The 24,041-nt window shown below is 39.8% G+C and overlaps 1 protein-coding gene across 4 annotated transcripts in view; it reads right to left on the bottom strand.

Annotated features, from left to right (window-relative positions):
- exoc2 (exocyst complex component 2) overlaps positions 1-21,327 on the bottom strand; it is a 288,874-nt gene extending 267,547 nt beyond the window's left edge. The window contains exon 1 of one of the 4 annotated variants that reach the window (XM_048560701.2): positions 21,271-21,327. The gene's annotated coding sequence lies outside the window, so the exon portion shown is untranslated. Of the gene's footprint in view, positions 1-20,953; positions 21,182-21,228 lie in introns of those variants that run through there. The other 3 variants (XM_048560683.2, XM_059652609.1, XM_048560707.2) reach the window with 3 other exon arrangements.
- Positions 21,328-24,041: the final 2,714 nt, after the last annotated feature.

The following is a 24,041-nucleotide window of genomic DNA, read 5'->3' as shown; positions in this document are numbered from 1 at the left end:
CAAACCATTTCCACTCCCCCTCCCATTCTCTTGATGACATGTCCATCATGGGCCTCCTGCACTGCCACAATGATGCCACCCGAAGGTTGCAGGAACAGCAACTCATATTCCGCCTGGGAACCCTGCAGCCATATGGTATCAATGTGGACTTCACCAGTTTCAAAATCTCCCCTTCCCCTACTGCATCCCTAAACCAGCCCAGTTCATCCCCTCCCCCCACTGCACCACACAACCAGCCCAGCTCTTCCCCTCCACCCATTGCATCCCAAAACCAGTTCAACCTGTCTCTGCCTCCCTAACCTGTTCTTCCTCCCACCCATCCATTCCTCCCACCCCAAGCCACACCCCCATCTCCTACCTACTAACCTCATCCCACCTCCTTGACCTGTCCGTCTTCCCTGGACCGACCTATCCCCTCCCTACCTCCCCACCTATACTCTCTCCACCTATCTTCTTTTCTCTCCATCTTCGGTCCGCCTCCCCCTCTCTCCCTATTAATTCCAGAACCCTCACCCCATCCCCCTCTCTGATGAAGGGTCTAGGCCCGAAACGTCAGCTTTTGTGCTCCTGAGATGCTGCTTGGCCTGTGTTCATCCAGCCTCACATTTTATTATCTGACAAAATGTAGATGCTGTTCATCTTCAATTTAAATGATGCCAAAGATCTGATGAATGCACGATCACTCACCTGCCTGCATCCCTAGCTGAAGCTATAAAGCCCTTAGAAATACTCCAGAAATTAACAACAGTGGACAGTGTGATACAGTCTGGAATGTAACATACTCATGTGAAGTGAGCACATAAGGCAGCAAAAAGATTACCAAGTATTTCCACAGTGTCTTTTAAAGCCGGGCTGTTGTAAGGTATGAATAAATTGAAAAATGAAAACATTTTCACATTTAATCATTATGTTTTGATTGATATATTTTAATATGGAATGTGTTTGTAGGTAATAGGGTTCCATAGGGGCCTCCTCAGCTATCTCCAAGTTCCGCTTAACACACATTTGTGAGTGGGCCCCCGACTATTCAACTCATCATCATTTTACGAAGATTTATTCACATTTATGGCTCCAATTCATTACTTTCCTGAAGCTCATGGGGAGACAGACAGTGAATGCCTGAGAGGTTAGGGTGGAATTGTTTAAATTGCCTCATTATTTGCGGCAATATGCAATTCTTGGCACATCTCTTACGCACTATAAATTTTTGAAGCGGTTTTGCGTGCTATTAAGTAATAAGGGTGTGAAATCACTTACTTTTCTAACACCTTGAGCCTTTATGAATGCAATTCAATAAAAGGAGGGAGGTGAAGAGATGAAAGTGGTTTAATTATATTTAGTTTTTATATAATAATTTGCACAGAGACTGTACTGTTCAATGCTTGGAACATGATCTTTTCAGCTAAAACACATCTAGTATTATATTAGAACTCAACAGGAGATTCTGTACAAAATATACTACACATAATGGTTGTGTATAGCATCTCAAAAATATTCCCAGGGCTTGCACAACAATTTCACATGGTTATAATATTTACAGTATCATCCTAAATTACTGGTAAATGTCATGTAATTGCCAATCCAAGCCACTAAGCGGCTCTGCAAAAAATCTTTCTGCAGAGTCTCACTCAACTCAGTAAATTTATCCTAAGACTGATCATGGGAAACAACAAGTAATTTATTTGTTAAAAATTAATTGAAAACAGAATAATTGCTTTACTTTTTCTAAAACACAAAAGAAAACTGGAGGAACAGTCAACCCAATTTTGTCATAATTAAGTAACAAGACATCTTTTAGTAAAGATATATAGACAAACTTATGAACATTAAACAATTAAGACAAAGAAACCTCATTGGGAATGTCTATTTCTCACGCCCACCACCGACACTCTCAAAACAAGCCACCGGGTTTGTATGTACAAACATAATGCAAGTTTACTAGTGCATTGTAGGAAGAGCTGCAGAGGTTTTAGCTACATATTTTGATCAAAAGGAGAGTTTTCGAAACTGTACTCTGTACCATTACATTCACTATCCTCAATACAGCGAACTGCAAACTCGACACACCACCTTTGGTCATCAGCCATCAGGAATTCATCAAATCTTCTTTGGTTATGTCAGACACTCAGATTATATTTTGAACACAAATAATTAAATATGGCCACCGTAATTCAGGTGATCTTTGGGTTCCGAGCTCCAGACCATTCTGAGGTTCCAGCAAATAACTAAATAAATATGGGCATTCACAGCCATCCAGAAATTCACACATTCCTTTGTCTGTTGGACTGTCAACATAGTGTAGCATTTCAGCCAAATCATCTTTCTACTTCACCTCAGACTCAATGTGTGTTAGACAATTGTGAAATACATCTCAACAACCTTTCATTATACTATACTGGCCCCTCATCCAAACTAGATAGGATAAATTTCCAAGTGTCAATGACAAACAGGATGTGTAATCAACTGACAGGCTTTGTTTTGCAAACGGGTTTTGAACTTGTTTAAGTCACATGATGAGGAAGCCACCTTTCTGTCTATTTTAAAAATAACAGAAAAGGCTGTTCACAGAGGTTCCAAAAAGAAAACCCATTACACCAGCTGTATCAACTAAGCAACCATGACAATAAACAGCATCATCCTCAAAATGGGAAAAGGGCTTTTCCAAATTCAAGTTCAGCTGAGAGCCAAACTCCTGGAAATTCAAATATACAAAAAAATGCCTCATGGGTTATTGAGAAACTATAATTCCTTCACCAACTAGAAGCAACTTATTGAACAAACTCCAAGCATAGCATTAAAGAAATACTGAGACATTTGGACTATATTGTTGATGTTTCATGACCAATGACCCTGCTTCAGAACACTGGACTCAAAATGTTAACTGTTGTTTCTTTACAGATGCTGCAAAGCTACTGAGTTTCTCCATCAATTTCTGTTTCTTTGTTTCAGATCTCCAGAAGCCACAGTTCTTTGTTCTATTTTTTTTCTTTCTTCACATGCACTTAATTTTTGTGTGGGTGAACAGTGGTGTGTGTGTACAGAGTGAGGTGTTACAAATATAGGCCGAAGGAACAAGTCTGGAACAATATATTGAGATAACAAGATGTAGAGCTGGATGAACACAGCAGGCCAAGCTGCATCTTAGGAGCAAGAAAGCTGATATTTCGGGCCTAGACCCTTCCTCAGAAAATCTTTTTTTAGATGGTGGCTTCAGCAGCGATAGCGTTCACTGTCCCAGAAGTGGCGGATGTGGCGTCATCTGTGGGTTCTCCAACAGTGGCCTCATGGCCAATGGTGACGGGTATATTGTGGGGAAGGCCCTGGGTATGGCTGGGGATTTGGGAGGTGGAGGAATCCCGTTTTGGGTGGCAGGCACCAGTAAGTTTACTGTACTCACAGCTTCTGGTGCCCAATAAAGCTGAGTAGAATTGAGTGTTCAGGTTGTGGATCCCACAAAGAATAAAAAACAGGAGAGATCCTTTGCAGATCTGGGAGAGGGAGGATGAGCTGGGGTAGGCTTGACTGTAGTGTCCGGAGATGCCAGCGGATTGTTGCGAGTGTGTGTTTCAGGAGTCACAGGGAGAAGCCCTTCTGAAAGGTCTCAATGTTCTGAATGTAGATATTGTTACGGTTGGGGCCAAATTGGAAAGGCTCGAATGTGGACTGTAGTCCATTAGGGATCACCTGCTTCTGTAGGCAGGTACTAAGAAAAGTGATGTGGCTGTAGTATCTGGTTTGGTTCAGGTCATGGTCAAGCAGTTTCAAGGATGAAGAGATTCTGAGAGAGTTGCAGTGGGAAGAGAGATCCCCCGAGGTTTGTCCGGAGGGAGCAGGGTAACTTCTTCAGGTTGGGCATCCTTAGCAGAGGCTTCGCAGTGGGGTTAAAATTGTATCAGAGATAACAGGAACTGCAGATGCTGGAGAATCCGAGATAACAAGGTGTAGAGCTGGATGAATACAGCAGGTCAAACAGCATCAGAGGAGCAGGAAAGCTGACGTTTCAGGCCTAGACATTTCAGCAGAAAATATTTTTCCATTTATGATTTTAAAACTCTCAAAAAAGCTTGCTGCTTGAATTATTTAAATTCAAGACAGGAGGAAAATATTCACATCTCACATACAATAATACTTTGAACATGGGTACAAAAGTTCTGCCCACGACAGTAGAGGCATTCTCTCTCAGCTAAAGCTGCTGTCCAATCAACGTTCAAAAAGTTTTTCAAATATTTACCAAAATATTGAAGACTTTTACAAATGGCCCCATATGCTATAAAATGAGTTTATCGCCAATAGGGTGGCTTTACCTAATGCAGCACTACTTTAGAATTGGGCATGGAAACAGCGGCATGAAGAATCTACCAGATGTTTATTACAGGCAACTATCATGCAACTTCATGAGACATCTCAACCGCAGGCCAGGAATAAAGTTAATTTCCCACAGTAATTCCCACGTTCTCTTTCGTACGGTAAATCCTGGACATAATTTTGGGCTTCTCCACCTATCCTCTGTGATAATGGGAACTGCAGATGCTGGAGAATCCAAGCTCTCTGATGAAGGGTCTAGGCCCGAAACGTCAGCTTTTGTGCTCCCGAGATGCTGCTGGGCCTGCTGTGTTCATCCAGCCTCACATTTTATTATCCACCTATCCTCTGCTTGCTTATAGAACAAGTGGATAGAACAAAAAATTAACATCAAGACATCCCTAAGCAAGCAATATCTCACCTTCAACAATTTCATCTCACATTGATTTTAGGTGATGCACAACAAGGACATTCTCTAAGAAGCAGCACTATCACATTGGATATAATTTAAAAAGCACCTGAAGACACATCATTCAACTACAATAAACACACTGAATACTCAAATCCTAGAATGCTTTGTCAAGCTACATTTATGTTATTGTCAACCTTATAGAAAGTAAGGCCCTAATAGCTTCCTTCTATCCCGGGTGTCCACCAAAATGTCATTTATACCATGCTGGCTAATCAAAAACATTTCCATACCCAGACAGTTCTAATTCCAGTCATTTACTCCCTCACAAGGAAGATCCCCAACTCATGGGATGTGCTGCGCAAATAACAAGGTTCTGCATGGTAGACTGGTTAGTAAAGTTGGATCACATGGGATTCAGGGACAGTTTACCAAATGGACAGAAAATTGGCTTGACAGTAGGAGACACAGTGTGGTGGTGGGGATTGTTTTTTGAACTGGTGATCTGTGACCAGCAGTGTTCTGCAGGGATGTGTGCTGGATCCACTATTCTTTGTCATTTGTATAAAATGATTTGGATTAGAATACTGAAGTATGGTTAGTAAGTTTGCGGATGACATTAAAAACTTGGTAGTATATCAGACAGTAAAGAATGTTATCTAAGCTTGCAAGGGGCTCTTGATCAATTGGGCCAATGGGCTAGAAAAGTAGCAGATGGAGTTCAATTTAGGCAAACGTGAGGTGTTACATTTTGTTTGTATGAACAAGGGCAGATTTCACAGTTAATGGTAGGGTTCTGGGAGTGCTGTCAAACAGAGACATCTAGCAGCTCAATACATAGCTCCTTGGAAGTCACATCAGGAAGGTTAAAAAATAGCGTTTGGCACGCTTGTCATCATCGCTCAAACTACTGAGTGTAGCAGGTGAGACAATGTTGCTATTGTACAGAACGTTGGTGAGGCCACTTTTGGAGTACTCTGTACAGTTCTGGTTACCCTGCTACTGGAAGGTTATTATTAAATTGGAAAGGATGCAGAAAAGATTTACAGATGTTACCAGGACTGGAGGGTTTGAGTTGTAAGGAAACTGGATAGGCTGGAGCCCAGGACATTGAGGGTAACATTATAGAAGTTTATAAAATCACAAGGAGCGTAGATAAGGTGAATTGCAAAGGCCATTTCCCTAGGGTAGGGGTATTCAAAACTAGCGGGCATACTTTTAAGGTAATAGGAGAAAGATTTAAAAAAGGGACCCAATGGACAGCTTTTTCAGAGGGTGGTTTGTATGTTGAATGAACCGCCAGAGGAAGTGGCAGATACATATGCAGTTACAACATTTAAAAAGACAATTGGACAGGCACATGAATAAGAAAGATTTAGAGGGATATGAGCCAAATGGGACTAGTTTCATTTGAGGAAACTAGGTCAGCATGGATCAGTTGGACTGAAGGGTCTTCTTCCGTGCTGTATGACTTTACGACTCATATTATCATCTGCTATTTCAACCTTCAACATAAACCATAATTACAAAACTGTAAACTTTACATGACAAAATGAATTTAAAAACAGCTCTACAGCTGGAGTGCAGTACTATAGGCAGGTAAAGCAATTTACAGTTGTGATTTCCCACACAGTGAGCATCTGCTTTCAACCATACTTTCACAAATCAGTATCCACCATATACAAAGCATTTCCCCACATGAAAGAAAAATTAGATGCTGGTAACACCACTCGCATGCAACGCCAGGTTATAGTGTGAAAATATCAGGATAAAGTCCACCTGTTCAATTCCAAGACCAATTCAAAACAGAAGAAAACAAAATACCAAAAAGGGACTACACCAAAGAAGGTTCAGTCATATTTGTAATCCTTCCCCTTTTAGTCATTTTTTCCCCAACAATTAGATTCTGCAATTTTCAAGAATGCAGAAGAGACAGGAATGAGCTGCAATTTCAGGATTCTCAATCAATTCCAGAACACCAGATTCCACAGAGAGAACACTAAGGAATGCAGGCTGACAATGTGCACACAGCATAAATTCACAAACAAAAATATAAATTAACAACCAACATGCTTTTGATAGTGTTACTTTTTGGTTGGGCAAGAACTATTGGTCAAGCTATGAGGAATACAGTCCTGCTTCTTTTCAAAAGAATGTACAGGGTCATCTAGCCATTCCTGACGAGCAAAATGAGCCTTTTTAAAAAATTTTATTACCAGGCTGTGAGTAAAACCAAAATTGATTGCTGATGTATAATTGTCTTTGCGAAATCATGGGTTGGTAATGGTTTCTTCCAGTGCTGGAAGATAGAGTTTGATCGACAGTGAAGAAACAACATCAAACAAATAAAATCAGGATATTGAATGGTTTGGGGATGGGAACTTTGTTGTGATGATTTAAGAGTACACATAATGCCTTTATACTTCTCAATGACGAAGAGCGTAGGTTTTACGGATGCTCCTACAGAACTTGGCAAAATTACTGCTGTAAATGCCTCAGAAGAGGGAATAATTAGTGAAGACCAAATGAATACTCCGACTGATAATGAATAAGGAGCTGATAGAACAATAGAAATCAAATCACATCTAAAATGAAGTCTGGATAACCACGAAGGATCAAAAGCAAAGGGTTAAATGTCCTTCACAACAAGATGGCAACATAAACATCACTAATGCCAAAGAAACATTCAATTTATTGGTAGAAAAACAAAAGAGCGAATGATTCTCAAGAGAAGTTTTGTTAAATAAAAGAAAGCTCTTGAAACATACCAAATCATTCTAAGAGATAGATTTGGGAGATAACAATGAATAAACTTTGGCAACTTCATGCAGCACATCCAGAAAGTAATACAAGCATCATCCAAAGGCACCCAATAACAGAAGATGTAAATGTTCAGACTAATAGGTAGGGGTGAGAGGAGCAGGATGCAGAATTAACTGAATGCACACAGCCCAGAAGGCAACAGAGAGTCTCATGCTGTGCCTGAGGCTTTTGCTGAACTACTGTGGATTATACAGTAGGCCAAGGGTGAGATGTCAGATGTGACAGTAAGGTGGAGAATTAAAACGTCAAGAAACTCAATGCTCAGGATTGGGCAAAGTAGCCTCCTAGTCTGCACTTGGTCTTCCCACAGTGCCACAAGAAACCACATTATGAGCAGCAAATACCACAGCCTAGGCTGATACAAACATCTGTAAATTGTTTTACCTGTAAAGTGGTTTGGGTCCTAACTGAGTGGAGAAATTATAACTGTTTCACTCTACATAGGTGCTGTCTGGCCTGCTGAATGTTTACAGCATTTTGTTTTTATTTCAGATATCTAGTATCTGCAACTTTTGACTTTGCTTTCAATGCACGTGGCCTGTTCAGATTCAATAGCTCGGTTGCAAATAAGCAGCCCCTCCAATTTTACTCTTATTTCCTTTCCAACCATTTAAGTAGCTGAACAGACGAATTCAGAGAGAAGTTCTTGTTGGTCTGGAGTGACGCAGGCCAGACCAGACAATGGCAGCAGGTTTCTTAAAAGATTGCATTCAAGTTTCAAACTACAATCATGAGATTTGAGTTCAAATGCCAGATAAGCTGGGACTTTTTTCACTGTAGTGTAAGAGGTTGAGGAGTGACCTTAATGAGGTTTATAACATCATGAGGGGTACAGATAAGGCGAATGGCAGGTATCTTTTCTTTTCACCAGGTGTTGGACATTTCAAAACTAACAGCATATTTTTAAGGCGAGAGGAGAAATATTTTAAAAATACATGAGGGGCAACTTTCTTTTTACACACACAGTGTCTTGTGTGTTGAATGAATGCCCAGAGGAAGTGATGGATGTGGGTACAATTATAACAGTTAAAAGACATTTGGATAAGTACATGAATAAGACATGTTTGGAGGGATATCGGCCAAGTGCAAGTAGATGGAACTAGTGCAGTTTGAGATTACGGTTGGTATGGACTGGTTGGACAGAAGGGTCTTTTTCCACACTGTATGACTGACACTGACTCTCTGCCCTGAAAGCTTCTCCAACAATGCAGTACTACACTGAAGTGGCAGCCTGTATTACACATGCTGTCGCTCAGGTCCTAAGATCCGATTCCCATCATGGCAGCATTACCCCTCACCCAACACAACTCTTTACACAACTTCAGAGGCAATAAAAGCAAATCCATTATGAACAGTGCATCATTCTCCGACCAGAAAGTATGTTGACAGTTATCAAACTTTGAGAAAATACCATCTCATGGAAGTTAACTTGCCCTATCAATATCCAACATATTTAAGTCACCAAGTATCCTTTTTCAGGCAATGGAAGCACTGTCAGAAGAATGTCATTTTAAAAATTAAAATTAAGCATAAAATGGAAAATGTTGTTTTTAACAAAACCAAGCATCATGATATTTTAAAGATGGCTGAAAATGTCGTCTTTCACTCATCATGCATTGTGAAGGAATCTGTGATTCTTCTTCAACCTTCTGAGGCTACACAATAGAGTCGGGTTATTAGGATTCATATTTTATGTCACAATTTTTAAGTTGTTCAGAAATATTCATAAACTTAATTTTCATTCAATTTAGCAGGATCTATCACAAATGAAACTACAAAATACTCTGATTAAAGAAAAACATTTTCTCTAAACACAGAGACCTTCTCCCTACTTGCCAAAATACTTAAAATTCTAGTTAAACATTATCAGCTGTTCCATCCCAAGGCTTGTGAATACTATGTTTGTTGTGAACAATAAATCTGAGGAAAATTGTACAATCTGATTCAGAAATAGTCAAGCCAGCTTTAGACTTAATACCTCAGCAAATCATAGATTTGATAAATTATAGCTATGTAATGTTTTGTTACCATTAAGCAAATATACTTTGAATCAAATTAAACTATGTAAGACTCTGATCGGCTCTGTATTCTAACTATAAGGCCACATGTTTGAGTTTGCAATAATTTATATAAATTGCACAGTGAAGTTTAACATGAAATTAAAGCCTTGGGAGATAGGAAAGGTGTGAAAATAGGTCAATGTCACAGCCATAAGAATAACTTTGATTTCATGGTGTTGGCAGACCACACAAGTAAAACACACATTTTTAACTTGACAACCTAAAATTGAATCTGACTAGGTCACAAATCAGTCACTTTCTGATAAACTTTGACAACTGTAAGCGAACCATGGGTGTACTTGACAATCTAACATTTCCCAAAAGGTTTAATAAACAGTCAAAGATTGCTGATCATTCAAAATATAAATATTTCACTGGTCCAATATGACAAGTTCAGTACAGTTCCACATCAGGCTAAAAGCTAACATCTGTGCTAATCATGTTGCTAAATCGACCAGATGTTACTGATTATTATTAAGATTGTAAGCAGAGGTCACAGACCTGGAAACCAAAAGCTCAACAAAGAATTCTCACAGCGACTATAAAACATATAAAGAAACAGCAGGCATTTTCATAACCTGAATTTGGAAATGATGCTCAACTTTAGACTAAATAGGTTTTGAAAGTGTGTCAGGGTAATCCTGGTGAGCCAATTCACACCTTTAGATGGAATCCTTTACAGAACCACCAGCCTTGATGACCGAAGTATTGGAAGTCTTTAATCAGTAGATGTCAGTATTATGATGAAACTGTCGATTCCACCAGAGAGCCATAAAATACTGATAAGAGGGCTTGGGCTCCTGTCAGCCTATTCTAGAATCAAACTGATGTTGCCCATGTCCACCCAGTTCTTATTTCCCTATTAAAGAAAAAAGGGACATACAAAGGTATCAAGCGTAAAACATGACTTTTTTTTAAATTCACATGGGATGGCAAAACAAATTTTAAATAAATACTTGGGGATGATAAAATAAAATGAGAACCCATTTAAAGAATTACAGGCAAAACTGTAATCAGATAATTAAAGATTTGTTAATTGAATACTTTTTCACAATGGAGGAAGAGGACAAAATAGTACTGGTAAAAGAGAATCTGAAAAATAATGTAAAGGGAAACACTTAGTGAATATAACAATCTTCTGCAGAAAAATAACAGGATTTAAGACAGACTAATCTTCAGGACATGATGGTTTTCAGCCTAGGAAATAAAGAACTGACAAGAAAGTAGACAGTTTGTTGTAATTACCTAAACTCCATAATCAGGAGGAGTTGTCTCTTTAGATTGGAGAATTCATTTCAATAGTTTATTCATTCAAATTCAATTATTAGATTTTATCAATCAATCCATTACATAAAAGAGGAAGAGAAGTGTTTTTTCCTTAAAAAGCAGGTAACTATTTACCTGACATGTCATCAGCAATTGTGCTAAAGTTTCTGGAATCCATCAATGGGGTAATGATTGCATATTTGAACAAAGAGTCACTGTCTATTTATGACAGGTCGATTGTGACTAATTAATTAATTTTGAGAAGGTCACCCATACTGTACAAAATCTGTAGATTTCCAGAAGGCCTTTGATAAAAGTTCTGCATGTGGATCATTAGCAAAAATCTACCAGATTGGAGGCAATGACAGGAATCAGTAGTTGTTCAGAAGGTCAAAGACTAAGAGAGGATTCATTTGCTAATTGAAATTGACACACCGTGCCTCCAGCGATCAGGCAACAGTTTTTCCCCCCAAATATATTAATGACTTTGACGAAGATACACAGAATTGCGTATCCATGTTAGAAGATGGAACTAAATGACAATAACTTGTGTGGCTGGCAGCAGGTAGTCACAAAGAACATTAAAAAAAAGAGAGTGGGGAAATCCACAGAAGTTCAATGTGGGGAAATGTGAAATCATCTGTTCTCAGTTGGGCATAAATGAAACTTTCTTTAGTTGAAATTAAGAAATATGATAAAGAATAGAATTTAAGTGTCTAGGTACACAAGTCATGAATAGAAGGATGCGCAGGAAAATGAATTAAAAAAGGTGATGAAACAAGAGCTTTTACTTCAAGTAGGTTGTAATGCAAAAGAAAGGAAACAATTCTTCAACTGCACAGAACACTGGTCACACCCCATCAGGAAAATTCTATTTTGCCACAGATTAGAAGGCGGCTAATAACCACACAATGTAGGGGGACCAAGTTAAAACAGGGAATTAAAGCCTCACTTCAGTAGCAGGGAAGATGCTAAAGTCCATTATCAAGGATTTTATAGCAGAGTGCTTAAACAGTGGTAAAATCTGGCACAGTCAGCATGGATTTACAAAAGGGAAATCATAATTGACAAATCTACTGGAATTCTTCAAAGGACGTAACCAGAGTTGACCCTTTAGAGACAGTCAATCTGGTTTACTTGGATTTTCATTGGGCTATCAACAAAGTCCCACATATAAGATTAATGTTATTAATTAAAGCACCTTTTAATAAACAAAGAGTAGAAGTTAATAGATCTTTTTGGTCAAAGACAGACAGTGAATGTGGGGTATCAGAGGGACTAGTGTTAGGACACCAGCTATTCACAACATAAGTTAATAACGTGGATGAGGGAACAAAGTTGGCTGAAGACACAAAGTTAGGTGAAAGGGTGAAGTGAACTGCAAGGAGGATGCAGAGATGTTGCTGTGAGGCTTGGGCAGGCTGATTCAGTATGCAAATGCATAGCAGATGCAGCAGTAATGTGGACAAATCTGAGGTTATCCACTTTGTTTGCAAAAATAGTAAGGCAGGTTATTATCTGAATGGTTGAAAATTGAGACAGGGGAATGTTCAATAAAATCTAGGTGATGTTGTGCACCAGTCACTAAAAGTAAGCAAACAGGTATTGCAGGGCAGTAAAGAATGGCAAAGTATATATTGACCTTCATGGCAAGACAATTCAAGTACTTAACACAATTATACAGTATACTGGCGAAGCATATCTGGAATAATGTGTGAAGTTTTGACCTCCTTATCGAGAGTAAGGATGTTCTTCCTATAAAGGGAGTGCAATAAATGGTTACCAAATTGATCACTGGGATGGCAGGATTGATGTATGAGGAGAGATTGAGTCAGTTAGGGTTACATTCACCGGACATCAGAAGAATTAGGGAGATTTCATGGAAACCTATAACATTCTAAGAGAACTAGACAGGTTAGATGCAAGAAAGATGCTGATGGTGGGGGAATCCAGGGCCAAGGGTCACAGTTTAAAGGATAAGGGCTAACACTTTAGTACTGAAATGAGGAGACACTTCTTCACCTACACAGTGGTGAGCCTGTTGAATTCACTACCACAGAAAGCCAAAACATTTATGTACCTCTTTCTTGAAAGTACCCTAAGAACAATACAGCAGAGGAAAAGGCCCTTCGGCCCCCCAAGCCCGTGCCAACACGTTTTGGCCTTCCATACTTAAACTGTCTTCACTTACAGGATCCGTATGCTTCTATTCCCTTCCTATTCATGTACGCTTCTAGGTGCTTCTTCACTACTGCTATCATGCCTGTTTCCACCACTTTCTCTAACAGTACGTTCTAGACACTCACTACGCAGATCCATGAATCACTGAAGGTGGCAGCACAGGTAGATAAAGTAGTAAAAAAGGTCTATGTCATGCTTGCCTTCATTGGAAAGGGCATTAACTATAAAGGATAGGCAAGTTATGTTGCAGCTTTATGATAATTAAACTTTTTGTGGCTAAAGGGATTAACAGATTATGGGGGAAGTGCCTGATGAGGATATTAAGCTCTATGATCAGCTACGATCAGATTAAATGGCAACACAGGGTTCAAATGGTGTACTCCTGCTCCTATCTTCAGTGCTTCATTTAATTTTGCAACTTAGAAAAGGTATGGAACAGCTATAGCAAAGATTCACTAGAACATCAGGCCTTAATGATTAAATCATAAGAGTAATTAAATTATAAGAGTGCAGAAACCTGACATGAAAACAGAAAATGCTGGAGAAACTGGTCTATGGATACAGCCAGATCAAATGCTGCTGGAACTGCCGAGTTTCTCCAGCACTTCTTCAATACTTAGTTTCATGTTAGCCTGCGAATCTTCTATTTATGTTAGCCACTACTCCATGAGCATTTATTTTCCACAACAACTTTTGACATGGCACCTTATCTGAGAACAGTTTATCCAGAGCACATTACTTCTTCAAAAGGATGTCCATCATTTGTTTATTCATGATGTCTCTTTCACAAAAGCATGTTAACTTTGCATAACTACTTTAAAATTCTTGCAAGAGCATTGCTGTAATCTTTTTAATAATAATTGCTAAAATCTCCCCACGTTAAGCTAAGGCAGCCTATAGCTTCTTGCTTTGTCTCCCCCTCTTTTGGAATAAAGGAGTTCCTGCCAATCTAACAGAATCTTTCTAAAATCTAGGAGAGTTTTGGAAAATTAGAAACAACTCTTTTGCTAGCCACTTCTTTTTAGACCCTAGGATGAAGTCAATAAGGACTCTGGGACTTGTCAGCATGCAAGTCCAGCAATTTTCTCAATACCATTTCCCTGCCAGCTGTAATTTTCTTACAATCCTCCTCCCTTCCAGTTCCTGATTAACTATAATTTCTGATTGTTGTTTCTTTCAGAGAAGAATGATGCAGAATTCATCAGTTCACCCACCATCTCTTCATATAACTGTCTCAGTTGCCCTGACTCACTTCATATAGGACTAAAGTTCACTTTAACTCTTTCCTTTTTAAATATCTAAAAAAAAATTAGCTTATTTTTTATAGCTTGTTTTTTCCCCTTTCTCATTAGAATGAATCTATTTTGCATATTCTTTAAAATCCCCTTAAAAAGTATGCCACTACATCTACAATGACATGTCCCTTAATTTAATTTACCAGTCATCTTAGCTCACTTTATTTTCATGCTGTCAAACTTGGCCTTAGTTCAGTTTAATATATTCATCTTCAACCATTCCTTTCTCCTCCAAGCTGACAAGAAAACTGAAGTTTATTCTGACTGTTGCAATCTACAAGTCCTTTTACAATGAAGTCATGAATTAAGCCTTTCTCAGTGCATAATACCAGGACTAGTATAGCTGCACCCTGGTCAGCTCCAGAACATGTAGTTATAAAAAACTAACCTGGAACCATTCTACAAACTTCTGTAGGCTACTTTTGTCCACTTCATTTTTCCAGTCAATAGGATAATAAAGTCCCTGGTGCTAGCTGCCATACTTGACTGAAAAGCTCTTAATATTTTTTATTAAGCGGATCTTATGGTGCTGTTAGGAAACCAGTAAACCACTCCCTTGGTGAGCCACCCTCCATCTTTCCCTAGCTTACTGTCATCTGAAAATATCCTCGACCCTTCAATATTCATGACCTTTTGTCATGCTATACCCATGTCTCTGCAATAGACATAACTGCATTTATTTATACTCAGTCCAACTATTTTGAATGCTGCATTCAGATTTTATCATCTTTGAAACTTCTAGCCTTCCATGTTGATTTACTCATAGATATATGCACCCTCTACACCTCCCTATCAGGAAGGGTTTATCATTTCCCATATTAACAATACCTTTTACACTAATCTTGTCTATTTATCAATTTGACTTATCACATTAAGCCAAATATTTTTCCCTAGCCCCAAGTAATTTAAAGCTTTCTTTGGCTCCACAGTTATGTAGCTCAACTGAATCGGAAATATAGTCTGAAGGTTTTCTATAATTCTGCAACTGTTTCAACAACAGAAATTCAAAAGGAAATGACAGAAGTCAAGCAATTTTTGTTGCCTAATTTCATCCCTTGACCTTCAGTAGTCATGTATGACTTTGTCCTGTGTGTGCGTTTGAGGGGGGACACACTAATTCACCTAACAGTTTGATAAGAAATTTGTCTTTTGTTTGGAGGATATGTAATACATATATTGTATTTGAGCTTATTGAAAAGCCTGGTGCAAGTTCCTTCTGTTCTTGATAGCAGTTATGAAGTGGAAATAAATGGTGATTTTTGATCATTGTGTAAGCGTGTTACACTTGCGGTATGGTTTGGAAAATAACTCTCAGCGCACTCCTCCTGCCAGAGTTGTAAAACTTTAAACTAATTCCTCTTGCAGGGTATCCAGAATGGGAGAGGGTCAAATTCTGAAATTAGAGCCAGGCTATTTTAAGACAAAATAAGGAAGCGCTTTTCAAACAAGAAATGGTGCAAATCTGAAGATCGCACTCTTCTAAGTCTGTGGGTGCTGGAACTTCTGCTACTGGGAGATTAGCTTTTGTTAGACAAGAATATTAGAGAAGTTGAACAAAAATCCTCTTTTGTAAAATTGTCAAAGGTATCTTGAACGTCAAGGAACAACATATAACAAGACTTTCACAATTCTAATACATTACTTCTTTCTGATGAAAAGGCTGATAAAGTGTGGTCTTCCTTCCCTTCCCGAATCTGTAAATTGACTTATATCATGAGAATGCCTTCATTGGTAGCCCAAACTGTTCAGCTCAAAGCTCAGTTTCTGACACCACATTCTTTATCACAAGAAAATCTAATTTTAACATGAACCCACTCTAAGTTTACCATAGTCCACCCAAAGAAAACCCTACTGACATCTTTACAGCCAAAATTCAATATTGAAGTGTCCTCCCAGCAAGCCATCGATTCTTCATAAACTTTAGTTCATTCGAAACTCTGTTGTCTGAGCTATGTCTCACTCATTCACTGTTCCTGTACAATACCTAGTCTCCCACACCTCAAATTCAAAATTCTCATTCTTGTGTTTAAATTCTCTCGCATAAACACCTCTAAACCTAATATTTTAAAGCTTGATGTTCCCTTGACACAACATTCATTTGCTCCACCTTTGGGACCGTGCCTTCTGCTGCCTGGAAGCCAGTCATAGAATCATAAAGTCACAGGCTCAAGTCATACAGTACAGAAATAAACAGTTTGGTCCAACCCATCTGCACCGGCCAAGCATCGCAATCTGACCTAGCCCCATGTGCCAGCATTTTGCCATACCCTCTGCATGAAAAAGTTACCACTCAGGTCCTTTTTAAAATCTGTCCCCTCACACCTTAAACCAATGCCCTCTAGTTTTGGACTCACGCAGCCTACAAGAAAAATATTGGCTACTCATACTACCCATGCACCCCTATGATTTTATAAACCTCTACGAGGTCACCCCTCGGCCTCTGACACTGCAGTGAAAAAAGCCCCAGCCTATTCAGGCTCCCCCTGTAACTCAGGCCATACAAACCTGACAACATCCTTGTAACTCTTTTCTGCATCCTCTCAAGTTTAACATCTTTTCCATGGAAGGACAACCAGAAGTGAACACAGCATTCTAAAATTGGCCTCACCAAAGTCCTGTACAGCCAGACCGTTACATCCCAATGCCCACACAAATATTATCACCAATGCGGGCAAGCGTGCCAAATGCCTTCTTCCCACCCTGTCAACCTGCAACTCTATTTTCAAAAAAACAAATGTGCACCCTCAAATGCCATCCCAAGCTTCTCTGTGTGTGCAGCAATTCTACCACTCTCTAAATCTATCTACCAGAAACCCTTTTTGACAACAATCAACTGGACGGTTATCAAAAGATTTATTGCACATCGGAAACAAAACCACATATCAATATTTTTTGTATTCTGATCTTCCATTGTGAGAGCAGATTAAATAAGTTGTGTTAAGACCCACTGAGGTATGCACCTTAAAATCACGCCCTACTATTTCCAGAGTCATACCTAATATTAAATGTGATTTACAGTACACACAGTACTCCAATTTGCCTGACATTTAGACCAAGGTTGCTAGAAAGCACAGACTAAATCTCTGTACTGAATGAGAATTGTAAAAACTGTAAGTGCAAGTAAACAGAGATAAACCATTTACATATAACAATACGTAAGACTCTAATTCCCTTATGCATTCACACACATTCGACCCTTCCTCTGGCAAGCAAACAGGAATTATTGGTAGGAACAGAAAAACTGAAGTCAGTGTAGCGGTCCGTGCTGCCCAGTTCTAAGATTGAGATGATCCTTCTTTGGCTGGCCAACCCCTTCCTGATCACTTGTCTTCCTTTGGAAGCTACTACTGGTTTGTTTGTACAAAGGTACACAGTCACTGATTCACTCAGTGTCTCTGATTTATCAATTCAAAACTTTCAGCTTACAACAACTGCTGCAGGAGTGGTACCTCATTTTCTTCAGATTTAAACTGCCTGTTTTCTGCAATCAGAAATTCAGTTTATAGGCTGGGAGAAGTTCTGCACACTTCTTTTCCCCTCTCTGTTTTTGTAACTTGTTTACAGTTCCAAAACGCTCAGCCACCTGAGAACAATTTAGGTCTGCAAGAACAGGCTCTGATGAGCATTCAGACGTGGGCAGTGTTTTGGATGAACTCTGGTTTACAAAGAATGTCGGTTAAGCGGTCAGCCAAGTATGCAATGGGATAGTCAAGATTAGAGATTACAAAAATACAAATTAAGAGTTTCAGCAGCTGGTGAGCTGAGGTCGGCACAAAGTCATACAATATTATGGAGGGGAAAGCAGACAGCCTTAGTTATTAGAAGCTCATGTTGAAGTCCAATGTGAGTACAGTTACAAATAGTATGACTCCACTTGAGAATAGCCAGGGAGTGGAATGGAACCCGAAGCTGGAGGACAGCAGTTGGGGCTGTGTAGTGATTGGGAAATAGGTTGACATCATTAACAAGGTTCTTCATTGGGGTTATTAACCTGGGCCAATCAGAAAAGATTTAGCTGACCGATATAATCAGGAGATTATAATCTCCTCAATTGAGGATTGACTCAGAGCTGGCTCACTACAGCCAGTGGTACTGTTGTACAGGTAAAATGAAAGGGTAACGTGGTAACAGGACCCAGACTTTGTGACACAAGTTTCAGTGTATGGGTCCAAGATTGAGCTTTCATGTGCTGGACTTTGCCTTCCTGTTTAGAATATGCTTTTGTGTATGCATCATGCCTTTGTATCTTGCTGGTCCATGTGCAGGCCAACCGATAGCCCTAGAATGCGCGCTTATCTATAACATTCTGTACTATTGTTTGAAATGAGATGTTTCTATACGATATTCTAATTCCATGTCTTTGCTCTTTAGCAGCTTGCCTTGATGCATAGGAACTTTGCCACGTATCGTGTTTGATACTCCGTAACCTTATGTGGACTTGAATGTATGTCTACTTGTAATATTTTGTACTACTGTTGCAAATAAGATGTGTTTCTATACGACGTTCTACGTCAACGTCTCTGCTCTTCGACAAAATTTCTTGTTGCCTAGTGACTTTGCCACATGGTGTGTTTAAGTCACTAACTTAATGTGGACTTTGGATTTACTGTTTAAATTCAGATGTCATTGTTTAGGACGTTCTATCCTAAATGTCTCTGCTCTTTGGCAACTTATTTTTATGTATAGTGACTGATGCTATGTAATGTGTTTATGACACTGTATCTTTCTGGTTTTTGAATTTACAAAAAAAAAGCCAGAAAAGAAAATAACCAGGGGCTTGGAATCTTCCCAATTGAGGACTGACTCCGAACTAACTGGCCGCAGCCAGTGGACTATGCAAGAGCAAATAAAAGGGGATTTGGTGATGGCACGCGACTTCTCTGCAGTTATTTCAGGCTGAGTGGAAGACAATAATTAAAGTCTTTTCAACATTCAGTTTGAAAATAAAAAGTTCTACTGAAAGTACTGGATATCATATCATCAGAAAATTTCAAGACAGCAGATGGTAAAAGAGGAAGTGAAGCTGTGTTTTGCCAATGTATATGCAGGAATCTAACACTGTACTTTCACAGAATGTCACAGAGGGGCAGCAAGAGAATAAGAGCAGACCTAGCATAGGTCATTGTTACCTCAGGCTAGCAATGTCAGAATGAGAAAGTAGCCATCGCAGATAATTTTCTGATTATGACTAGATAGATATGTGCAGCCTTTCTAAGTTGGACAACGATAAGCCTATACTTCAACAGTTAACCAGTTTAAAAATTGTAGGGAAAGAGACACTAAAATCATTTCACACAAAAGTTCTTTAGGGGGAATATCCAAAGCCCATTCAACTTTGCTGCTTCCCTCGACCATAAGACTGGCGAGTTGAAAACCACCAAATTAGTCAACTAACAAACATTTCATTTAGCTATCATTAGTATAAAGATTAAAAATTGACTGCTGAAGGTAAATATCATGTCCTCAGATAAAACACGCTATCATTCGCAACTCCTCAGCCTCTGAATGCAACAGGACATGGACATATTCCACAGTTGGGCTGAGAAGTGGCAAGTAACATTTGCACCAGAAATATGCCTAGACAATGCGCATCATCAACAGAGAATCTAACCATCACGCTTCAACATTCAATGGCATTATCATCACTGAATTCTGCACTGCCATCTTGGGGAGTTACCATTGACCAGAGCTGAACTGGGCCAGCAATATAAATATTACGGCTACAACAGCAAGTCAGAGTGAATTTTAAAAAAGTCTTTCCACAGTATATCATAGATTCATCAAATTACAAGAAAAAAATCTGGCTGTTGGCACACATCATGCGTATGTATCAACTTACTAACCACATCTTTTCCCAAACAAGCCAATTATTTCTCGAGGTTGAAAACTACCTGGAGATCTCAATATCTGGACAGACATTTTTTGTGTTCAGCTTAAAAAAATCTTTTAAATTTCCTTTTGTAGCAGGTACAAATTGTGTTTTTTAGATTTATAGCTTCCAACTGACTGGCAAGCTGAAAACCACCAAATTAGTCAACTAACAAACATTTCATTTCGCTACCATTAGTCTAAAGATTAAAAATCGACTGCTCATGGCAAATATCGCGTCCTCAGATAAAACACGGTACATTTTCATGACAGCATTAATCACCTAACAACCAAGAGGATCTTGAATATGAACACTTGTTCCACAATGCTATGCCATGCCTAACCCGTGAAGCCTAAGATGACTCCATTCACTTTTATGATGAATGGACTCTAACTTCAAATAATGCTGACCATGCTAATGTTGATCTTGCCCAGCGCACGCTCAGATTGAAAAGAATAAGCTGGATCACCACGCGTTTCGAGACTATTTCTCTACTCATCACAACTGTTCCCGCACCAGTTGAGGTGACCATGAAGACCCCACCTTTTCCAGCTCGCCCTTTGTCTAAAGTGTGGTAACCCTCAAGTTAAACCACCAGCGGTCGTCTTTTCTATGGTTTGGTAGGACTATGGCAATTTTACTGTTCGCGGTGGCCTGGCTTAATCAAATAAATAGTCGGACAGTGAAATCAATCAACTGCGGCGATCAGAGCATCAAACAAGGTGAACTTTAACAAGATGAAACGAACCTGTCAAACCACCTGGGCAAAACAAAAACGGCCTGTTTTAATCGGACTTGAGCTTCTTGCGGTGAGGACCTGGGGCTGCAGCGGTGCAACACCAAAGGTCAGGGACGACCTTAACCCAGAGGCGGCCCAGCCTCCACCTCAGTCCCGGAGGAGCCCACCCAGTCAGGGCGAGCCCCACCGGGGCTTGGATTACACCGGACCAGACCGGTAACTGCCGGCAACCAGGGTGCAATGGAGACCGAGCGCTTTTCCCGTTCGTTCGTTCACTCACTCACTCAGTCAGTCAGTCAGTCAATCGTTCGCCCCACCGATCTCACCCGCACTGCTCCATCACCGGCCACGCAAAACAACATCCGGGTCAAGCTGTAAACCACCGCCGGGGGAAGGGGAAATGGGTGTAACGGGTAGGTCACGTGACCACCTCCTCCGTTGCGGCGTGGATGAGGTCCGCATCTTGTTGCCAGGGCGTTCGTGCTGGCTGGCGAGTGTGGTGTAGTCGTTAGTCTCCTTGCTTTGCCGTGCTTGAGGCTGTTGGTGCAAGTCTTCGTTTTGGAACTCAGGCACTAAATGCTGGTGCAGTGCTGCAGGGGAGTGAATCTGTCAGAGCTTTCTGTGTCAGACACTAGGAGGAAAATCATGCGATGGAAGCAAAAATAACCATCACTGGACCTGATCAACTCTTACTTTCTCTCCATAGACCGGCTGTGCATCGTACCCCTCAGCAATTTCTGTTTTTGTGTGTGTGTCTGATTTCCAGCATCTGCAGCTTATTCTTGTCCACTATTGAAAGGTCTGTCCCTACCCTTCAATGCACCCCACCCTCGCTAATTGTAGAGTAATGCCACAGAAATGTCGGCATGTTCAAGCATCACTCAATCATGATATTTTTTTCTGGGGCGGATAAAGCTAAATGCTTACCCGAATTCAATCATTGCCTTGCCTTGTGCCAAATACAAACTTATAGGCATCCATGAAAGATGATATCCCTGGATACACACCCTGGGTACCGAGGAGAAGCTACTTTGCTTCTACTGGGGTAACCGTAGCCTGCTCTCTCTTCATGGTTTTCATTTTTGCAGATTATGGTGTAAAAACAAATGGGACCCAAGACCAGGCAGTAAGAGCTGCCTGTATGCTCATTTAGATACATGATCCCAAGACCTGCCAATTGCTTCCTGCAGAAGTGCTGTGTTCCCTGCACTCAATGTACGAGCAAGGGTGGCTGCTGAGCACCCCTTGTCGAGTAAGCCATCAACCTAGAGTGTACATATGTTTTCTCCTACAAATACACACCATAGAAAACTTTTACCCAATATGATTCATGATCTGTGTGTGCCACCCATCTCAGTACCTGTTTACAGCATATTTATTTGCTTAAAATAATATTTCAAATTATCCAGATTGCTTTCAATAGTTATCTGGAGGTTGATGCTAAATGTAGGAGACAACTGGCTGTTCTACGAGGGCCTTTCAATCAGGTTTTCACCTAAAGATTTCATTTTCCCTCAGTTAAACGTAAAGCATCCCACTATTTTTTTCAAAGAAGAGTGACAGCATTCTCACCAGTGGCCAAGCCAATATAAGACAACAAGACATAGAAGCTGAAGTAGCCCAGTCAACCCTTCAAGTCCTCCTTTCAATTCATTTTCCTACCTTATTTCCAAAATCCTTGGTTGCCTTGCATCAAGAAATTCCATAGATTTACCACCCTCTGGGAGAATAAAATCTATCTAATTTCTGTCGTAAATGGGCAACGCTGAACACTAAGATTATGCACTCAGTTCCTTGACATTCCTACAAGGGGAAACAACTTGTGTGCATCTACCCTCGCAAGTCCTTTCTAATTCTTCTAAACTGCAATGAGTACAAGCCCAAGCTACTCCAGCTCACTTCATATGAAAATGTCTCCCTACACCAGATCAACCTGGGGAACCTTCTTTGGACTGCCTCCAATGCTAATATATCTTTCCTTACATAAAAGGCCTAAAAATATTCAAATTATAAACAGTTTCTTAAAAGAAGGAAAGAGAGACAGAGAAATTTATGGACAGATTCCCAGAGTTTTACTATGACCTGAGCAGCTGAAGGGGCTGCCAATAGTAGTGCTGGTAAATTTGTGAATATGTAAATTGAACAGGTATTTTATCACGTTGTATTGCTGATGGAAGTAACAAAGATATGAGGAAGCAAGGAAATGGGTAGACTTTGGAAACAATGATGGCTATTTTAAATTCAAGGTGTTGCTCAACCCAGTGTAAATCAGCTCCATCCGGGATAATGAAGGAGCAAGGCCTGTTGCAGTTTGGGACATTGGCTGCTGGCTTAGGATTTAAGTTTAAATGGAAGAGAATGAACATTGTGTACTGTAGAGGTAACAAAGGCATGTAAAAGACTTCTGCGGTATGTGACAATGCTATCAGTTTAAAAAGGTTATTTTGCTCTTAGTTTTTTTGAAGAGAGGTTGTAAAGGTAGAAGTACAGAAGAGACCAGGAAGTAACAGTTAGAAGGGTTATGGCCGATTACCCAGTTCACGTTTTTTTCTGAACTTTTTTCGCTGTGGCAGTCACAAAATGTTTTGATTAGCAGAGGGTTGCAAGCTTCAGTAAATTATTCTAAGCAGACTTTCTCTGGAATCTCTCTGGCTGTTGTTCCCTCCTGCCAGTGCGATCTGTGTTTGAATTTACCTTTTTGCCAAGGAGTGTGTTTATGCAATGTTACTATATTGGAACAGCTATTTGTTAAGTTACTGTATTGAGTATTTGGTTAAGTTTTCCTATATTTAAGTTATTCTAAATTCTACTTTCTTTTGTTCATGTTTTAACTGTAGTGTTTTAATAAATTGTGTTTTGCTTTAAGCCAAGTGGTTTGACCAGTTACATCACAGCTGGAACACCCACTTTACATCCACCTTTAAAATAAGGAAAAGTTAGGATCTAGGCTACCTTCTAAAATATTTTGAGGGGGTCTGGCCTGGTCCATAACAGGTTGGGGCCTCTTGTCAGGATAATTCTATAATTCCAGTTTGGCTTTAGGGTTGTTAGACTCAAAGGTGGGAAGTGGTAGGGGTTTGTGTCTTTTGTTTCAGGT

The sequence above is a fragment of the Stegostoma tigrinum genome, chromosome 2 (genome assembly GCF_030684315.1).
Source record: "Stegostoma tigrinum isolate sSteTig4 chromosome 2, sSteTig4.hap1, whole genome shotgun sequence".
In the NCBI taxonomy this organism is placed as follows: Eukaryota; Metazoa; Chordata; class Chondrichthyes; order Orectolobiformes; family Stegostomatidae; genus Stegostoma; species Stegostoma tigrinum.
Note: the sequence above shows the minus strand (reverse complement) of the source record. Positions and strands in the feature narration are given on the sequence as shown.